The sequence below is a fragment of the Felis catus genome, chromosome B3 (genome assembly GCF_018350175.1).
Source record: "Felis catus isolate Fca126 chromosome B3, F.catus_Fca126_mat1.0, whole genome shotgun sequence".
Classification (NCBI taxonomy): domain Eukaryota; kingdom Metazoa; phylum Chordata; class Mammalia; order Carnivora; family Felidae; genus Felis; species Felis catus.
Genome location: NC_058373.1, coordinates 144497972 through 144513737, shown reverse-complemented (window position 1 = coordinate 144513737; position 15766 = coordinate 144497972). Strand labels below are relative to the sequence as shown.

Here is a 15766-nt window from a genome sequence, read left to right as displayed (position 1 = left end):
CAGTAGCATCATTAAAAAATGGCTAACACATCTGAACCTGGCATAATACAATTCTGTCCATATTTAGATCCAAAGAATTTCATATCATTATATGTATCTTAATAAAAAAATTAAAAGGTAAGAAGAGTAAGGATATAGAAGGCACTGAAAAACTAACTTGAGTGAATAATATTTCAAATAAATACAGTGAAATAAGAAGTAAGTGGCCAGCGGACAACTGCCAACGTGGACGCGTACCATACCGAGTGCCAGCGTGCGTGGTAAACGGGCCTCCCCTGGAGTCGGCCATTTCTGATCCCAGACCGGAACAGTATCTACTACAAGTATGGCTACAAAGGCTCACACCATGTTGAAAGGCCCTCAAACTAAAAACCATTGTAAAAGAAAGTTCCTACAGACATTTGAAGTTAAAATGCTAACTTTTTCTACCCATGATGGCAATTTCTGACCTGCAACTACACCTGGGCATCCGCACCAAGCTATAGATGGGCCAAGAATCCCACCATGTGCTTCACATGTAGGCAGAGCACCAGAAGTGGCAACGTTAGTCCAGTCACATCTTTGGAACCTTCCAAAATGTGTAAGTGTGGAAACCTCCGACAAAAACAATGTACACTCAAGTCAAATACATTAAAGAGGTGCTTGAGGTGGGGTGCCGGGGTGGCTCAGTCGGTTGAGTGTCCAACTCTTGATTTTGGCTCAGGTCGTGATCCCAGGATCCCACGGGATCCCAGCGTGATCCCACTCCTCGCTGAGTGTGGAGCCCACTTGGGACTCTCCCTCTCTCCCTCTCTCTGTCTCTCTTTCTCTCTGCCCCTCCCCTCTGTGTATGCACTTGCTCTCTAATTAAACACACACACACACACACACACAAACCCAGAGGTGGTGGAGGAGACAACTCTTGGGCACTTGTGGACTGACATTCAACAGTCCAATGTGGGGAAGCAGCTCGGAGGTTACAACACCCAGAGTGGACACACGTGCCTCTGGTCAGCGCTCCGCACCAAGCAAGTGAGGCAAACCTTGGGACCACTGCCAACACCTCATCTTTTTAGCCTCAAGTGTGGGAAGAGGATGTTTGCTTCCACGCACATAAAGAGTATGTGCTGAACAGTAATGACAGATACACACAAAGCAAAGAGAGTGCAATGGAAACCATCAGGAAGGGAGTTAGGTGACTAAGAGATGGCGCCAGAGGGGGTCTGTGCGCTCTGGGGAGCTGCAGAGGGGCCTAGACAGAAACCACCGGGAGGCAGCAACCTCGGGGGTGGCAGCCCGGGCCGGGCCAGGGACCAGGGCCTGCCACAGCGCCTGGCGTTCTTGGTTCTAGAGTTCCCACTCCGCAGGGTCCTCTGAGCAGAACCACTGCTCTACTATCACATTATTTACGGTCTGCTACGTGTGTCGGCAGGAATGTATCCTATTCGGGGGCCAAACTGTTACCTAAATGCAAGAACCTGTATTTGAGAAAATCACTTCATAAAGTTTTAGTTTCTGGCCAGCTACTCAGGAAGCCCCTCTCTCACAGCTGAGGCATAGCCACACTTCGAAATGCAGCCGGAGCTGGACTGGATCCCTCTGCCTTTCCTCTATGCCTCCATACTCTAATGACTTATGCTCCCTACTTGTGATTTCAGCTGAGCTACATCTTACTTGGAGGTCGGAAACTGGAAACCAAAGCACATCTGCTGACAAAAGGGTGTTCCAAGAACTGGAAAGCCCGGGGAAAACCAAAAAAGGGAAGCATCAGATAAACAAAGAAAATGGCCCCTGCCAGCAAGAAAGTACTAAACACAACATAGATGGAGGCAAATGAGCTCAGCATCAAGCCCAGCAGGGAAATTAAGAGTATCATCTAAGCAATGCCAATACAGAGAGAAGAGAGAAAACCAGAAATAGACAGGTGTGCCCTGTTGATTAAAAAAAAAAAAAAAAAAGGCTTCCAATAATCCATGTTTATGCGAACATTTCAGCAGGGACTTTTGTCATGACACCTGATACCAGATGCTCTACAGCAGGGAGAGGGCCTGTGGCTGACACACCGGCAAAGCAAAGACCAGGGGAGACTAGGTTCTCATCCAGACAAACGCGCAGGTCGTAATCACGTACGTAAAAGCCCCACTTAGGAGACAGAAACAGAGGGGGTGGGGCGACGTGGACTGGACAGCCAGCCAGCCACGGGCTCACAGCTGGAGAAGAACCTGATTAACCCACAGCATAAAACTTGGTCTTAAATCCTTTAGGAAAACAATAGCTATCTGAGGCCCGGCACTGCCAACATCCCTTGATTTAGGGATTTTTCTTTAAAGCGCTCATTCAACCCTGACGGTGTAAAGATGCTGTGTCTCTCCTGGACCAGGGCCAGAGTCCTGCCATCTGGACAGAAGGAGAGAGACAGGCTGAGGGCTCAGTCCACTCAACAGACAAGCCACAAAGAGCCACATCCAGGTGGATGCTGCCCGGAGGCCGTGCTTGGACTGGAGGCAGAAGCAGCTGTGTGTGTGTGAGAAGATCTGTCCTCCTGGAGCATCGACTTCACTTGGAAATATGAGTGAAAAACAGAAGACGTGGCCACACGGAGTGGATTAGGGTATTTAAATCAACTTTCACAATAAAGCATGAGATTTCAAAAGCACTGGCTCTGATCTCAGTGCCCCTTCCCAACCCCTCTGGCGCACCCCCCACCACCTTCACCTGTGGTGTAAAGGTGGGAGCCGCGCAGTGCTGATGTGGACCGTCTTCTCTCCCGCACACCCCCACGCCGGGCCACGGCACCCCCACGCAGGCCTCACCCAGCAGATGTGCGCCAAGGAGCCTCCCCCTGGGCACCACAGCACCACGCTTTCTGAGCTCCCAGACCACCTCCCGCTGCTTGTCACGTTACCCAGGCCCCTCGTCATCCACGCAGCCAGCATGGAACTTGTCACTCCCGGCCCTTCCGTTCCTGTTTGACACATCTCTGCCTGCGACACTGCAGCCTGTCCCACCCCGAGGAGTGTGCCGCCACCACCGAGCCGGCTGCCCCGGTGGAACTGTGCTCACCTCCCTGATTCCGACATCCACTTACTGGTTTCAGCACTCCTGATCTGACTCCCCGTCACCACCACCTCTGTGAATACAGGAAAGGCATTCTTTTTTTTTTTTTTTTTAAGATTCTATTTTTTTACCTAATCTCCACACCCAGTGTGGGCTCAAACCCACAACCCCGAGATCTGAGTCTCGTGCTCCACCACCTGGGCCAGCCAGGACCAGGGTATATGTTCTGTTGCTAGGGAGATGCTCTCAGATTCGGTTTATTTATCTGCGGTCTTCCAGCTAAAATAACCCATCTTGAGTTTCTAGTCCAAACCTCACATATTTTTACATGTAAGGAAAATCAGGCACTGAAAAGCAACGTGCTTGCGAGGTCCCCAAATCACCAAGAAATCGGCAATTGGATAAAGAGCAAAATTGATGACATGTATACACAGAAGAAAGCCAACATATTTTTAAAAATTAGATTTTTTCTATAATACACTGAACATGAGGGAATACTATGCTGCTGCACAAAAGAGAGTGAGGCGGATCCCTATACACTGCTACGGCGTGAGCCTCACGACAGGCTGTTAAGTTTAAAAAAAAAAAAAAAAACAGGAAACAAGATGGAGAAAAGTTGTATGTTGCCAGTGTCTAAGAAAGAGGGCTGTGTGCACACACACACTTACATTAAAAATAGGTATGTTGGGGCGCCTGGGTGGCTCAGGTGGTTGAGCGTCCGACTTCGGCTCGGGTCATAATCTCGCGGTCTGTGAGTTCAAGCCCCGCGTCAGGCTCTGTGCTGACAGCTTGGAGCCTGGAGCCTGGAGCCTGCTTCGGATTCTGTGTCTTCCCCTCTCTCTGCCCCTCTCCTGCTCATGCTCTGTGTGTGTATCTCTCTCTCTCAATAATAAATAAACGTTAAAAAAATAAAATAAAAAAATTAAAAAATAAAAATAGGTATGTTACCAACGGAGGAAAAAAGAAACAGTGCACAAACATCAGCAACAGAAGCTTGATTTCTGAAAATATTTAATTTTGATTTGGAAAGACGAAAATGTTTTCTAAACCTTCGACAAAATTTTAAAAGAAGCTATTCCTTAAAATTAAAATAAAAAATGAGTATAACTGGCAACCAGGTGGCTGGCACATTGGGGGACTGGCTCAGGTGACTTTAAAACTTAATTAGGAAAACATCCCTAGGGATACATACTCTAAGGACAAAAAAGAACTCTAAGAACAAGAAAATCCCAAACTGTTTTCAGTAATCACGTTGGTAATATGTTGGTATTGTTATTTTAAAACTACCACATATACTTTATAGGATAAAACAAATATATAATGATGCTAACATTGCTGGGAACCAAGGTTTGCAGCATTAGAGAAAAGCGATACCAATATAAACCAACGAAGTAAAAACCAAGCAATAGTCAATTTGAAATAAACATCAGTGTGAACTGCTGATGTTTTCCCTTAAAAAGCGTATTTGCCTGTCTGTCCACCCAAAAGGCCTAGCAGTGCGTGTCCCCGGTGCCCAGATTGTGGTCTCAAGACACCATTTTCTACAAAAGGGAACCAGAGCTGCTCGGAGAAGAGCCAACGCCAGGCCTGGGGCAAAGAAGTTTAGAACAAATCTGGAACACCTCACGGTACCAGAAAGCAAGGAAGGGAAGAGTGCAGGTCACGTCAAAGGACAAAGGAGCCCACTAAAGAGGCTCCACCAGCCACAAGTGGCTCAGGATTGGCAACTGTAAGAATCCTAACTGCGAGGGACTGAAACGTACCACGTGTGTTTAAGTTCACAAGTTGGTAACACTACTTGAAACAGTCACCTGTCACTTTGGGAGTGGCTACAGAACCATCTCATTATTGAGCACAGAGAAAGAGAACGTATCTTCTTCCTATCTGAACTACCCCTTAGGGTGACCAAATACTGAACGAAGGGCAGTTTCCATCTACCGACATATTTCAGCTACTCAAGGCAGAACAAACGAGTCATGTCATTTCACAACCTGCGAGGACTAAGTCCAGGCACCGAGCAGCACAGGCCCGGAGCCACGAAGACGCGTGCCTCCTGGTGAGGGCACACACCACGGCCTCAGCAGGGCCTTGTGCTCAAAGGCCAGGCCAGAAGGTGGTCAACCGGCCGGATCTATCACCACCCCACAGGAGATGCAGACGGCAGAAGAACACGTTCGGTGCCAAGGGCAAAATTCAACACAGGGAAACCTGACCACAACCAGCCACCCAAGAACACATGAGGAAGAAAAGGGACAGGGAGGGGCAGTCACAGGATGAAAACAGGCCGAAGGGACATTATCAGCTAGCTGCCGTTGTGCGAGCCCTGCTTCAAACAAACTAAAAACACTGACACAACCAGGGAAAACTGAATGGTCCTGGTATTATGAATAATTTTTAAAACTGCACTTTTCTTAATACTTGAGAATTTATCAAAAATAGCTATATATTAAATCTCACTATGGATGTAAGCATTTCAAACCCATTTTATACTCATTTTACTGTTCTAACATAGTAAAGAGTTCTTAATTTCAAGTATAATGTGCCACTCAATCACAAATTAGAGATTAAAACAGGGTATTTTGTTTCCTTTCAAACTCCCAGAGAAAGAGAGTTAGGGAGCAAACAGTTCATGCACCAGAAGATGCAATCCCAGAGCACCTGGCTGGCTCAGTCAGAAGAGCAGGTGATTCTTGATCTTGGGGTTGAGTTCAAGCCCCACCTTAGGTGCAGAGATTACTTAAAAATAAAATCTTTAAAAAAAAAAAAAAGATGCAATCCTCAGCTGAAGCAAGCCTCCACCCGCGGCCACCAGCACCTTCACTGCAGTGGGGTCCTGCTAGGGAAGGGTGGCCCCAAGCTTTCAGAGGGTAGGCCTATGAGGCAGAAATTCCTACAATTACCCTTGGCATCAAACACATGTATCATTACTGGCTCATGAAAGGTGACGTCGATTACTCTCGAAGTTTAACGCTGGTTTAAAAAAAATGAAAAATAAAATGAAGGTCTGACACCAAAATGCGGTACACGTGCAGAAGGTACTCAAATACATCTGTTACAAAGTGAAATTACTAAAGCCAAAAATGAGTACATTCCGGATGTTGTTTAATGACTTTATTTTTCTGAAAAGCAAACAAGTTCCAGCTGCAAAAAGAAATCTATATAAAGTAAAATCATCCAGTGACATACCCGTGTGTCATATGCTGTAAGAAGATACACCAAAGCTCGATCAGGGAGGAAGAGATTTCAACAGAGAAAGAAGCAAAGCGGTGTCAGTCTTATCCTTCTTCACAGAATGTAGTGGAGTCTCTTACCTGAGGAGTAAGAATAATACTCGGTCATCTCACACCGGGAACATTTTTGAAACTTTTAAAACTAGAATTTCAAAAATGTAAATTAAAAAAAATGATCAAGAAAGAAGTTCAAATAAAACATTTTAACCACTCTATATAAACTGTACTTTGGATTCGCTACGTTTTTTGAGTTGGACACAAATGACAAAGTCAGGATGTCTTCGGACTATTTTTAACATAACTTTTATCATGGAGTATTACACATAAAAAAGCACAGGAAACACGCATGTTCAGCACATAAACAAACGCTAGTTCAACTACCACCCCGGCCAAGAAATAGAACACTGCTGAAATCCCAGAAAAGGCAGGGCGCCTCTCTCTGACCCCAAGCCCTTTCCTCCTACTATGAGCAGCTACCCTAACTTTTATGGTTACCATTCCCTACTTTACATTTATCCCCTAGGTATGTGGCTCTGATACAGCTCTTTTGCCAACTTCTGAATTTTATAAGAACAGAATCCTATGCGCGTCTTCCTTTGTCTTGCTCTTTGTTTTTTCTGCTCCACCCGCCATTTACTTTCATTGCCACGTAGTATTCCACTGCGTAAATAGACCGTAATTTATTTATCCATTCCCCTGTCCCCTGAATAGTTTCTGCTTTGGAGCAAAGACACACCACTGAGATCTGGGGCCCCTGGGTGGCTCAGCTGGCTAAGCGTCCAACTCTTGGTTTTAGATTCAGCTCATGATCTCCTGGGTTTGAGCCTCTTGTCAGGTTCTGAGCTGACAGCACGGAGCCTGCTTGGGAGTCTCTCTCTGCCTCTCCCCCACTCACACTCTCTCATAATAAATAAATAAATAAATAAATAAATAAATAAATAAATAAATAAATAAATAAATTTTTAAAAAACTAAAAAAAAAAAGATACACTACAAAGATCTTTCTGGTGCAGCTATCTTAATTACGCACATGAGCATGTATTTCTCTAGTGTACACACCTAGAAATGTGACTACTAGGTTATCCACTAAGTATCTATTCAACTTTGCTAAATAAAGCCAAACTATTTCCCAAAGCAGTTGCAACAATTTACACTCCCACCAGAAGGGTATGAGAGAGTTTCTGGTGCTTAACTTCTTCAACAAGACTGGTCAGACTTTTTAATTCTTGCTAACTGAATGGCTGTGTAGTGGTATCCTAAGAATTCTTTGTTACATAAAACAATAATTATTTTGAATAAATTCATGAAATTTTACATCTGACAACTGCAGCAATGCAAATTTAACTTTGCAACCAAGTATCTGTTCATTTTTCCAATGGTTACTGCGCTATGATTTCTCATCAGGTTTAATTAACTCCCTAACCTCAGTCCACCAACTTCCAGAGACACTGACTCCAACCCCCAGGCATAGGGGGACGTGTGCCAGTTGAGCATCCCAGTCCCTGGGTAGAGTTGGTTCATCCCTGTGAACATACAGAGTCAAAATTAATGAAGTCTTTTCTTCCTCTTCTGGAACTCAAAGAGATTCTCTCTTCCCCAAAGTACCTGAACATGTGGAAAGCAATCTGCCAACCAAGACATCTTGTGTGAGCAAGAAACAGACTTGTTTGTAATAAGCTACTTATTTTGTTACAGGAATCAGAGTTGCCCACTGTTTAATGTGAAATGACACTTGTTAATGACACTCTAGTAACACTCTAGTCCTGCTCTTTGCCTTAAAGTATATTTTGTCTGACACTATACGATCTTATTTTTGGTGTTTGCATAGTTTATTTTTTTCATCATTTTACTTTCAACATTTCTTAATCCTTATAGATGAATGTCTTGTAAACAGTATATAGTTGGATTTTTTAAACACCTTATTTAAAAAAAAAAAATCTTGGTATCTTCGTCTTCTAAATGGAAAATTTACTCTATTTGCATTGGAAGCCATTACATACACCTAGGTAGATTTAATTCTACCATTGTACCTGGGGCTTTCTTTCCTTTTTTAATCCCAACCCAACCTACCAGAGGCTTTTCTATTTGCCTTCTTTTGGATTGTTACCATTCCAATCTCTGCTCCCTAGTAATCTAGAAGTCACATGTCTGGTTTTTATTCTTCTTATGATTACTTTAGAAATACAATGTGATGTGCAGGCTCTTAAAGGCCACTGCGGTATCTCTCCCCTTCTCTTGGACAGCAAGGAATTTAAAATACTAACTCCATTCATCACACTGCCAACGTATGTCCTACCGCTGTGTTTACATATGTGCACATATTTTTGTCATTGTTAACATTTTAGGTAACATTCATTTTTGTTAGATGGAGAATCCTTTCCTGTTGTGTAGTGAAGGTATTACTCCTAGTGCTTTTTGGCTTTCACTGCCGGTGTTGGGAAGCGGCCTGTTGTGCCTCGGTAGGCAATCATGTGCTCCACTACCCTGTGTTCGGCTGTGGATTTCTTTTTACTTAGGGTATCCTGCCAGTCATTTGTTGAACATCTTAAAACTACGGTTTGGATTGTTTCAACTTCCTGGAAAACTGTCAACCATTTTCTTCTCAAACACTGCTCTGCACCACCCATGTCCTCTACTCCCAGAACCCAATTACGCGTACGTCAGACTTCACTACCTCCTCCGAGTCTCCTGCCTTCCTTTGCGTTCCCCACACTTCTATCTCTGTGCTTCACTTTCATTTTCCTTTTTTTGATCTATTATGATGTGGATTACACTGATTGATTTTCCAGTGTTAAACCAATTTTTCACTCTGAGATAAACCTTATTTGATTGTTATGTAATATCCTTTTTATGTTTCTACATGGATTATATTTGCTAAAGTTCATGGGAGACACGCGTGTACAACAAATACACTTGGTGGTTTTCCTTTATTACAATGTCTTTGCCTAGTTTTGCTTTCAGAGCAGTGCTGGCCTCATAAAATGAGATAGGAAGCATTTCCTCCTCCTCAATTTTCTAAAAAAGTTTTTGTCTGATTAGTATTCCTTTTTCTATAAGTGTTTAATACAATTCACCAGTGAAGTCATTTGGGTCTGGGGTGTTCTTTGAGGTAAGGAGTTTAATTACAAATTCAATTTCTTAATAAATACAACCGGTTATGAAGGTTATATATTTCTTCGAGTGAGCTTTGGTAGTTTGTGTTTTTCAAGGAATGTTTTCATTTTGTCAAATTTATTGGCATAAAATGATTCACAATTTTACCCTTCTTACCCTTTCAACGTCTGTAGGATCTGTAGTGATACCCTCTTTTACATCCCTGATATTGGCATTAATATTTTCTTTCATTCCCACTGATGACAGATTATCCTGGATACGACAGTCACCTTTGACTTACTACAGTTTACCTGCAAATACTATTATACCACTTTAAGCATATAGTAGCACCATATTTCTGTTTCTCCCCTCCCGTCTTTTGTGCAGTTTTCATTTATTTACCTCTGCAAGTATGAGAAGTCCCACATTACACTGTTATTTTTGCTTTAAATAGCCTATTTTTATTTTCTTATTATTATTTTGAAAGTCTGTTTATTTATTTTGAGAGAGACAGAGAAAGCAGGGGAGGAGTAGGGAGAGGAAGAATCCCAAGCAGGCTTGGCACCCGCACAGAGCCCGATGTGGGGCTCGAACACTCGAAACTGTGAGATCATGACCTGTGCTGAAATGAAGAGTTGAATGCTTAACTGAGTGAGCCACCAGGAGCTCCAAAATAGCCAAAAAAAAAAAAAAAAAAGCAATTAGAAATGAGAATATTTATCCACCTATTGACCGTTTCTGGTTCTTTTCATTCCTCTGTGTAAAAATTTCCATCTGGTATCATTTCCTTCTACCTGAACTTCCTTAAAAATTTTCTTGAAGCGTAGGCACGCCTGGGGAGCTCAGTGGGTTGAGCACAGACTTTGGCTCAGTCATGATCTCACAGTCAGGGAGTTGAAGCCCCGCATCTGACTCACTGCTGCGAGCACAGAGCCTGCTTCAGATCCTCTGTCCCCTTTCTCTCTGCCCCTTCCCCACTTGCGCTCCCTTTCTCAAAAACAAACAAACATTAAAAGAATTTTTTTCTTGTAGTGCATGCAGTTCTGCTGGCAATAAAATCTGTCAGCTTTTCTTGGCCTAGAAATTTTGATTTCACTTTTATTTCTAGAAGATATTTTCTCTGGGCACAGAATTCTAAACTAACAGGTTTTTCTTTGGTACTTTAAACATGTCATTCTGTTGTCTTTTGGCCAGCACAAATCGGACCAGAAGCCAGCTGCCATTTCTATCTTTGTTCCTCTGTAATGTCTTTTCTTCTCACCGCTTTTTAAGTTTTGGGCTTTTTTTTTTCTTTATCACTGGTTTTTCAGGAATTGGATGTTGCAGTATGTTGGTATGGTTTTGTGTACTCTATTTGGGATTTTTGAGCTTTGTGGTTTATAGTTTTCATCAAATTTTTAATTTTTTTTCAGCCATTATTCCTTCAAGTGTTGTTTCCATTCCCTCCTCTCCTGGAACCCCAATTACACATATCTTGGAGCAGGTGGTTTTGTCTCACAGGTCCCTAAATGCTCTGTTATTCTCTTCAGTCTTCTCTATTCTTTTTGCTGTATTTTGGACTGTTTCTATTGCTAAGTCTTGAAGTTCAATGACCTTTTCTGTAGTGCCAACCTGCTATTAATCTCTCTACTGCATTTTTCATTTCAGATACAGTATTTTTCATCTGGAAGTTTTATTTCAGTCTTTCTTTTCATATCTTTCATTTCACTCATTTTCCTCTACATTTTTGGATATGTGTGACTTACGTGTAACAGTTATTTTAATGTCCTTGTCTGCAAATTCCATCATCTGTTATTTTGGGGTCTGTTTCTACTGACTGATTTTTTTTCCTGGTTAATACCATATTTTCTTGCTTCTCTGTATGCCTGATAATATTTTTTAAGGTTTTTAAATTTTTTTTAATGTTTTTTAAATTTATTTTTGAAAGAGAGCATAAGCAGGGGAGGGGCAGAAAGAAAGAGGGGGTCAGAATCCGAAGCAGGCTCCAGGCTCTGAGCTGTCAGCACAGAGCCCAATGCGGGGCTCGAACTCACGAACCACAAGATCATGACCTGAGCCAAAGTCCAATGCTTAAGGGACTGAGCCACCCAGGCACCCTGCCTGGTAATTTTTATTATATGTTGGACACCCAAATTTTTTTTACACTATTGGGAGCTAGAATTTACTACACCCTTTCTTTTTCTTTTAAAGTAGGCTCCACACCCAGTATGGGGCCCAACATGAGGCTTGAATTCACAATCCTGAGATCAAGACCTTAGCTGAGATCAAGAGTTGGATGCTTAATCAACTGAGTCACCCAGGTGCTCCAAGATTTTATTATATATATATTTAGAGAGAGAAAGAACATGAGCAGGGGGAAGGGCAGAGGGAGAGAGAGAATTTTTTTTTTTTTGAGAGAGACAGAGAGAGAGAGAGAGACAGACAGACACAGAGAGAGCACAAGCAGAGGAAAAGACCGAGAGAGAGAATCCCAAGCACGATCTCAGCTTAGCAGGGAGCCCGATGTGGGGCTCCATCTCCAACCATGAGACTACAACCCAAGCCAAAATCAAGAGTCAGATGCTCAACTGGCAGCCACCCAGGTGCCCTGAGAATCGTAAGCAGGCCCCATGCCCAGGGTGGGAGCCCAATGCAGGGCTCAATCCCACAGCCCTGTGATCAGGACCCAAGATGAAATCAAGAGTCAGACGTTCAAATGAATGAGCCACCCAGGCACCCCTATTAAGTCCTTTTCAATACAGCAGGGCTTTGTTCTGAGAAACGTTACTTGGAACCATTTAGGGCAGGTCTACAATGGCCTTTATGGTCTAGAGCTAATCCAGCCCCACTAGTGAGGGGAGGGAAGTCTACCCGATCCCCTCAATGGAAAAGCTGCTCCGAACCCACCCTCACAAAGATTAAAAAACAAGCCTTACAAGGATCTGATACTACTCTAGGTGGTGGGAACACAAACTGTCTCAGCCCTGTGGGATATCCACAAATTGTTCAGTCTATTCCTTTCTGGTGGTTCTTTTCCTGGCTTTGTGTTTCCTCTCGTGTATGTGCTGGTCAGTACTCAACCAGAGTCTCAAGGGGGTCCTTCTGCGGATCTCTGGATTCTCTAAGTAGCTCCCTTCCTCTCCTATATACTTTGCCCCCCAACTCTAGCTGCTTTGTTCTCCCAAATGCTGGGTGTTTGTCACTTCAGTAAAGCTAGTGGGTTCTGGCTTCTCTCTCCTACCCTGCAGTGTGGAAACACTCTCTAGACCAGGATTTGCCTGGCGGTCAAATCTAACCTACTACTAGTTTTTATAAATAAAGTTTTATTGGAACCCATCCATACCCATCCATTCACATACTTAGTATGAAAGCAGACACAGAGTTGAGTGTGTAACTCTGACAGAGACCATATGGTCTGAAAAGCCTAAGATATTTACTGTCTGGCCCTTTACAGAAAAATTTCATGGGCCCTGCTCTAGAGAGTAAGCTGGAATAATCATAGGGCTCATTTCCCTTATTTTAGGGAATACAGTCCTAACCTGTCTGCTGGCCAATATCTGAAACTGTTATTTCTTATGTTTTGTCTGGTTTTCAAGTTGTTTAAGGAAAAGAGTCAGGTTTGGGACAAGGATGAGGAGAATAAGGCACATGACTCAAGTAAATTTTAAAGGAGTACCAAAAAATTCAGTATTAGAGGTAAAAACCAAAGTTAATAAAAAAAATCTACAAGAAGAACATAGTGAAATTTTAAAGATAGTACCAGGAGCAGTGCTGAACTGAGCCATATCTGAGCTGAGGCAAAAGGAACAATCATTAATTCTGATCCTATCTATATTTAAATTTTGATTTTTTCATTACTGATCTATTTGCACCAAATTTGATTTTCTAAAAGTACTGTAATACACTGTTTATTTTCTTAAAGGTTTTATTTTTAAGTAATCTCTCCAACCAAAGTGGGGCTCAAACTCACAACCCCAAGATCAAGAGTCACACGCCCCACTGACTGAGCCATCCAGGTGCCCCTAAAATATTTATTAATCGCAATTATTGAGCTTTCTGGTGTCAATTCTGTACCAGGTCCTGGTGGACAGTAAACCTGGTCCCTATTACTCTGCCACAGCAGAAAGGGAAGACTCCGGAATAACTTTCTTACTAAGCACATCACACTCATACATTATAACTACAAGGATTTATCAGAACCGGAAAAGTAAATGCTTTCTTTCTCAGAAAGATCTTAAAACAGAAAACACTTCAATATGAAACATTATGCTCAAATTACTTCTATTTGCAACTAAGAGTCTCATACGTACATAGTCCCACACATAGACACTCTGGAGACAGGGAAATACTACAAGAATGTGAAAACTTTCCTATTATTACTAAATTAATACATGCACACAAAGATATTACAACTTTGATTATGTAATGTTGGGGAGATACATTTACATTATGGGGTAGACCAAAACCACCCACCAGCAGCAACTGCTACCACGTCCATTTACTAACTGGGGAAGGTAGGTGCCAAGGCTCTCAACACATCAGTTCAATTAAAAGCAAATCAAGCAACAAACTTCATTCCAGATTCTGCAGGGTCACCACCCTGCTGGTGCTCCTCTCTAGTGAATGTGGCAGGAAAGCGCTAGGCAAGCACAAGTGGAAGTAGTCTCACCATCGCAAGAATAAAAGAACCTCCACCGTAAGCCAACTTCTACATATTCTCTACAGCGTTTATTTCCCTTTCTAAAAGCACAGGTGCAGGGGCACTTGGGTGGCTCAGTCGGTTAAGCGTCCGACTTCGGCTCAGGTCATGATCTCACAGCTGTTGAGTTCCAGCCCCCAGTCGGGCTCTGTGCTGACAGCTTGCAGCCTGGGGCCTGCTTCCGATTCTCTCTCTCTTTCTCTCTCTCTCTCTCTCTCTCTCTCTCTCTCTCTCTCTCCCCCTCCCTCCCTCCCTCCCTCCCTCCCCCGCTCATGCTCAGGCACTCTCTCTCTCTCTCAAAAATAAACATTAAAAAAATTTAAAAAATAAATAAAAGCACAGGTGCAGAAAAATGTTTTCAAATGTAATGACCAAAAAAAAAAAAAAAAAAAGCTTTTTCCTTAATCAAAAATTTTATGGTATTAAGTTTAGTGGAGAAACAAAGACTATGAAATTAAAAGTTGTAATTTTTATGAAGAAATAGTCAAAACTCATGAAATGAGTTAATTTAACAATCAGATACCATTCAAGTTCATGAAAGCATCCTCCCCACCCCAAAATTCCCTCTTCCACCTGCTCCTTCTGACCTGGCCTTGGGTGTGAGCCGGGCGGGCCGCCCAGCCTTGCTCCGCAGGCGTGCCTGCCCTCCCTGGCTAAGACCCTGCCTCTGCATCGCAAGGGCGGACTTGCACACCACGCCCCTGGTCCACTTTCTCCTGTGCCTTGGCTCCTTCCCTCTCTCTCCCTTCATGTCCTGCCAGACACTTCATCCTCAAGACTCCATTCACGTGTCTTGACACCTATCGTTTACACTCAACTCACAGTTTGGTCACGAAACTTGAGGGCAGAGATCATGCTAAATTTAGATCTGTAGCCTCCCTCCACCCCCAGCAGCTAGCAAGATGCTAGGCACACTCAGCAGGCACCGGCTTTCTAGGGAGTTAAACTTCTCTAAGCATCTTTCCAAGTACCTTCCCTTCCCAGTGAAAGTGACCTTCCTCAAGCCCTGGTCTATACTGTAAGGACACCCATCATAACACAAGCCTACACTGGCTTTGCTTCCTTCTCTCTCTCCCACCTGACTGTCAGCTTTCTGAAGATAGAAATGTTTTCTTTGGGTATGTGTCTTCTTTGGGTTTGTATCTTCAGCACTTAGAAAGGATCTACCACACAGTAAACATTCAATACATATTAGTAGTTATTATTCAATTATTCCTGTAATTATACATTTATTCCTCACAAGTCTAAATATTCTTCTCCATTTCCCCCTCCATTATAGATATGAGGAAACTGAAACACAAAGATTCAGCAATTTCCCAACATTACACATCAGCAAGTGACAAAGTGGTCTGCCTCTTCCTAACATCTATGTCTATTATCAGAAAGTGACTACCTCAACAAAGGCATGCCCACTGACTCATGATGTAAGAATCAGTCAAGATTTACACTGTAAAAGTGGATTTGCCGTATGCACCTCTCAAATTATCTTCAAAAGGTTATCCGATGCTCCAAATCTCTCCAACTTGCCCAGAGGAGTCAGAGTCAGCAGGACTGAAACTGGTCTCAAAGACCAGTGGTCTCTCCTTGGTAACTTGACCAGCATTCTCGACCCCTCAGACAACTATACATTCAAATCCTAGGTGATCATCTAATTGCTGAGCAACAAGTAAAATACATGCCTCAAAATTCCCAAAATGTCAATAATGCCTAACGAATGCATTTGTCCCTTT

The 15766-nt window shown here is 43.0% G+C and overlaps 1 protein-coding gene across 10 annotated transcripts in view; it reads right to left on the bottom strand.

The window, feature by feature from the left end:
* TRAF3 (TNF receptor associated factor 3) overlaps positions 1-15766 on the bottom strand; it is a 129689-nt gene that overhangs the window by 49992 nt on the left and 63931 nt on the right. For 8 of the 10 annotated variants that reach the window (XM_045060565.1, XM_045060563.1, XM_023256082.2 and 5 more), the window contains one exon: positions 6223-6347. The exons of 1 other annotated variant lie outside the window; for it this stretch is intronic. The gene's annotated coding sequence lies outside the window, so the exon portion shown is untranslated. Of the gene's footprint in view, positions 1-6222; positions 6348-7688; positions 8142-15766 lie in introns of those variants that run through there. One more of the 10 variants, XM_045060566.1, reaches the window with a different exon arrangement.